Source organism: Pinus tabuliformis, chromosome 8 (genome assembly GCF_031772625.1).
Source record: "Pinus tabuliformis cultivar Carrire ecotype Pingquan chromosome 8, CPIR1, whole genome shotgun sequence".
NCBI lineage: Eukaryota > Viridiplantae > Streptophyta > Pinopsida > Pinales > Pinaceae > Pinus > Pinus tabuliformis.
The window spans coordinates 1,183,722,277-1,183,727,930 of NC_142294.1; the positions used below are offsets into that span (position 1 = coordinate 1,183,722,277).

A 5,654-nucleotide genomic window follows, 5' to 3' on the forward strand; every position below is an offset into this window, starting at 1 on the left:
ATTCAATTTAATCATGAAAATCCTAGGTACTTAGGGATACAACAATTAGATTTCTTTTGATCAAAGAGCAAAAAGCACAATCTAAATGAAATTTCCCTACACTATTCCTATCAGCACACATAAACTTTTTCAATGCAACATACATGTATTTCTTTTTTATTCCCTTAATGTGAATATGAACAAAAGGGAAATATGCACATATAATTAATTAATCTTTTATATGAACGAAGACTTTTACAACAGTTCAATATTATCAATTATATCCTAACTTTGACTATTGATCGATAATGCAAAGAAAACATGAGGAAACATTAATCAATCCAATCAAATTTGGGCTAGACCAGGAGATAAACACTCTTTTTCTGAGACATAACATTCATTGATTAATCAACAAACAATCAAATAGAGAAAACTTGGCAAAAACTCTTTCCAAAGGTGGGAAACTGATCCTAGAAGGATCAGTCTAGCCCACAGTGGGAGTTAGGGTGCTTTAGAGCACTGTCCCTAAGCCAAAGATGCTCTACACTGTGTCCCTCATAAGCCTACGTTGGTGACAGTAAGCCATTTCAAGAGGCAACTTGACATTGTTTTGACCAATTTTTCAATGTAAACAGATCAATTACAATCTATGAACACAAATAAAGTCTATAAGGATGTCTTAGGAGGTGGATAAGATACTAGGAAAGAGGATTCTTCCCTAGTAGAGTCGCCAAATTTTTTTGGAGAATATAGCATCTACGGATAAATACTAATTCACTAGACAAGTAGTTGTGCCTAGAACAACAATTTAAAGTGTTTTAGACTTTCCTTATAAGAAATAGATAAGAAGAGAGGATAGAAAGCTTACCTATAGTTCCACTTTCCTCTCGTCTCCCTTATATCGATTCTGTTGCTCCTTCCCATACTTAATACACTTGAAAAATACCCTGTCAACACAACAGAAGATGAAAACTGATCAAAGCATATGATCCATTGAATATAAATGAAAGGAATTAGAAGCAATTCATACATATAAGAATTATGAAAGAACACATCATATGGAAAAAGGTTCAAACACTTTAATAGATAGAAGAAGGATTTACAGCCATCAGTGTCTGATTCAAAGTCGTTCCTCCAACTTGGATCTTGTCCACATCACATCAAAAGCAAGACAAGCTTGTGGCATCACATCATTTGCTCCAAAGTCAAGTGTCATACCAACATTATCTCCTTACAATTCAACATAATCCAACCCCTGATCACTTAGATGAGTGGTCAATTTATGAGAAGATGAAGGAGTCTTTTTCATTAATGGTGACATTGAATGGCCTTCCATACATAGAATTAGTTCCATGGAGCAAGGGATGAGAGGATAGGATGATCCTTAACTCATTCCTCATCCATTTTAGAGCTCATAGGAGTTGATAAGACAAGGAAAATTCTAGATGACTCCAAAAGATAAGAATATTCCCCAAACCCCAATCGAATTTTGCTCATTCTCGCCCAACACAGGTGAAAGGAAACCTAAGTGCTCTGCAGAGCACCCTGGCAATGGACTTAACTGCTTTGTAGCACACCTTCATAAGGGCTTACCTGCACTGGTCCCTCTAGAGGCAATTTCTGGATGTCTTCAAGTCATGAAACTATCTGGGAAGGAGGCATTCAAAGGGTTGGCTTGTTTAGGGTATGAAACAACTAAATTTAGGGTTTGATGAATCCTAAAAAACTGATCTGAATGTTGGGATTTGATGTTCCCAAATGGATCTGTAACACTATAGTTACTAGTATCGCAAATAATATACTTTTTATTTTCAAATATTTTGTGCTTATAGTGTCCCTATTTCCTAATTTCAATTTTAGTCGCTTTGCTAATAACTTTAAAAATCCATAAGGATTATGTATAAAAGTACATGCCATTAACAACTAATGTTCTTACATTGGTAAATTTTCTTAGGTACTACACAAAAAAGGTTTACATAAATGGGTTTCACATCTCGAAGTGAGAGAGAAGCTCCAAAAATTGGCATATGTCGTCGATAGTGGCCAACACATAGTATTCTTTAGTAAAAGGCGGAATAATTTGCGTAGGTACTAACAACATTGATTTGATATTATTCGAGACATTGCTTATTTTCCTCATAGCCTTAACATCTTCCATACTAGAATTTATTTTAGCACTGATATTAATTCTCTTGTCCAAACATACCACTGTGGAAGCAACACTACTAGTGTAGCTTCATTAGTCATTGTAGGTGGCATTTCTCCAATTCTAATTTATAAGCAGGATGATTCACTACAAAATATTTAGACCCATTGTTGCAATCTACATAGTCTACCCATTTTCCACTCTTCAACTATCTAATCCCTTTACCAAGATGGTAATTTCATAAATTGAAAGAAAAACGAGAATTGACAAATCAACATTGGTACCACTCATAATTTCCTATTTGAATTCAACTTCTCAAAGGATCATCACACTTTTGGTTGTACAAACGTATGGCCCTCTCCTCTACACAAAAAATTGAAACTATTTGAGTGCCTTTAATGACACCATTCACATCATGATCTACTTCTTCACACATCACTTATAATATGAATATTTCCAAAGAGCACTAGCACTTCAAATGCTTGAAATTTATTTGTTCCAATTAATACATAATGTAAAAATACACAAATCCTATACAATACTAATAGAATACTAAAATATTAAGTTTCCCTAAATATCTTATTGGAGCAGTAGTTTGGAGTACAAGTTTTTGGATCTACGTAGAGTAGCAAAGTGCAGAAAGGTCCTGTGTAGAAAGGTTGGCTAAGGGTTAGCATGAAAAGAGGGGAAAAATAAGGAAAGTACTTAGGCTTATTTTGTAGCAATTTCCGCATGGTAATATTTACTTCCCATAGTAACATGGGGTTTTTGGGTCATCTTGCACCTAAATGTAAAACTATAAATAGCCTAAGATTACAATGGGAAAGTAGTGCTTGTTTTTGCATATTTTTCAAGTTGTGTATTTTTTGAGTGTGTGTATTTTTGTGATATGTCATCTCTCACTGTAATATTGAATTATTAGGCCAGTGAAATGTAATAGTTAAGGATGTAATGAATAATTTACAGTTATAATAAAATGTTCTATTTTGGGATATGTTTTGTGTTTATGCATTCTGTGACAAATTGTCTGCTTCCTATGTTATGATTATGTTGAATGTTTTTTAAGGATGGGTTTATTGCATAGAATAAGGGAGTACCTCAATTTATTTTTATGAGTAATAGGAGTAATGCCATGTTGAATATAATAGTGATAATGTAGGATCCTTGCCTCCTTCATTATTGCAGAATTGTCTAGGCTTTTGAAATCCATCATAGATGCCTTAGGTGAGACTTCATCTACTCACAGGTGATGTTGAAAGGGACATTGTCTAAGGGTTTTGTTGGCTAATTAATTTTGAACCTTTTTCTTCCCACTGCTCTCCAACAAATGAATCTATTGTTGGTACTGAGATCTACAACTTAAGGGGATGTGGAACCCTACCAAGGAATAAATATTACAAGGGGTATAGATGATGGAACAAAAAATTGTAGTGGAGTGGACCAAAACTTAGTGAATCAATCCTGAGCAATGGTTGAAAAGTTATGCCTTTAAATATTTTCATGAAATTTTCTTCGCTAAGTTCTTGATTGTTTTGGTCGAGTAGTTGCAAAGACTATTGAAGGAAATAAAAAAAATAGTGCCCTATCTTACCACACAATTAGACTCCTAAATTAATTCAAAGGTTAAGCTATGTAAGCAATAAGGTCTCATGTGCAATAGAATTTTGGATGAATAGTGTATTGAAGGTTATGTTCTCTAGTTTTCTATAGAGGGTACTCAGTTATACAACACAACCGAGAGTGAACTTTTCAGGGGATTGTGAGGGAAATACTTGATATCACTATTTACCTAAATAGCATTGTTATTGTGTGACAACGAGTTATGTCATTAGAATTTGACATAATGAGAGATTGCATTTCTTTATCAACAATGGGGTGACTAGGGACTGGCCAAAAAATAGCCCTAGGGAATAAGTTAAGTGATACAACAAAGCAACTAAAGACCATATGAGCAGAGGATGTTGAGACATTAGATAGATAAAAGTGTAGAATATATAAGAATGGTAAGAGAGTGCACATCACCACAGGAGGAGCTCACAATGAAAGAAGTTAGTTTCCACTTTAATTAATTATTTGGGACTAAGTGACACACAAATTGTGGTGCCGATGTTGATACTAATTATGCTAAATTTAAAGTTAACTCTTGAAACAAATACTAAAGATAGAAAAATAGTAAATGCAATTTGTAGTGTTATAATAAACATTCTAAATGGTACTCCTACCGTCAATGTGTGAATTAATATAAAGTTTTTGTTATTAATGAAGAAAAATACACTTAAAAAAATGTAAGTGAAATCGAAAAACAAGCAAGCTAGAAATTAAGCTATTGAAAGGTTTTGGTGCAATAAGGGGTTATTTGATTGCATTAGATAACTTCTCATTGAGGGAACAAGCTCTTCTACTTTAATGAATATGTTGCCTTAATGGAATCAAGTTTCTTTTGATAATTTCATTTCTGATTTTTCTACAAGATGCAGAGTGGATTACTATTTTCTGCTGTATAATTACTCCTTAATGATTTTCACACAATATTCTTATGCCATTAATATCATTAAGCAATTACACCAAAAAAATATCACAATAAATGAATCGAAAATTAGTAAATGTCATAGAGAGATAACCATGCAAAATAGAGACAATATTTTCACTAGGAAACCTAGCCATGGGAGAAAGCCCAACAAATTTTCATTAGGATAAATTATTCTTTAGAAGGGTTTACAAATAAAAAATTTGTATAGAAATTTCCATTAATAATCCAAGACAAATAACTTTCAAACCTGGTAAAAAAATTTAGCAAATCAACATTGGTCAAAACATCAAAAGCTTAAATATGTAGTCAAAATTCAGCGTAGTCAAACTTGGCCCAGTACTCAACGACCTATGGTCAAACCTACAACCAAACATGTGGTTAACTCTACCCTATTTCATGGTCAAACTCAGCTTATTCTATGGTTAATGTCTAGTAAAATAAATCGATTAAATAGTTGATAAAATCAATCAACTTCTTGTTGTGAGAGTTAGTTAATGTCTCACATGTGCGACATCTAGAAGTTGATGAAATTCATCCTCTTCTCACACATGCATACTCCAAGAAGAATAGAAATAAGAAAGGAATAGAGATAAGACTTTCTCTTGCTGGGTTGAGAAAATGAGAGGTCGTGTCATCTATATATACTTGTTGAATGGGGGTAAAATAACCCAAGGGACACACCCTTTCACCCCTTGAGCTAACTTGAATTTCTGGGTTAACTTGGAGACCTCAAAAAATAATTTTATTTTAAATTTTCTAGGCCATATGGGAATACCTCTCAATGCTACAAAAATTCAACACTCCCTCTTAGTGAGGGAAGTATTCTTCTTTGGTGCAAACATATTTCTCCCTTGCTAGATTTTCCCCTCCGTAAGAAAAGTTCATGATCTTGATATGCTGATGTAGTGCATTTTCACATGCATGTCTACATATCACTCCATCTTGGAGTATGAAACGTGACTGCTCACATGCATGTCTATAGATCACTCGATCCTAGAG

General features: G+C 33.8%; 1 pseudogene; it reads right to left on the reverse strand.

Annotated features, from left to right (window-relative positions):
* Positions 1 to 1,968: 1,968 nt before the first annotated feature.
* Positions 1,969 to 2,079, reverse strand: LOC149239584 (U5 spliceosomal RNA; annotated as a pseudogene).
* Between the last annotated feature and the right edge of the window lie 3,575 nt (positions 2,080 to 5,654).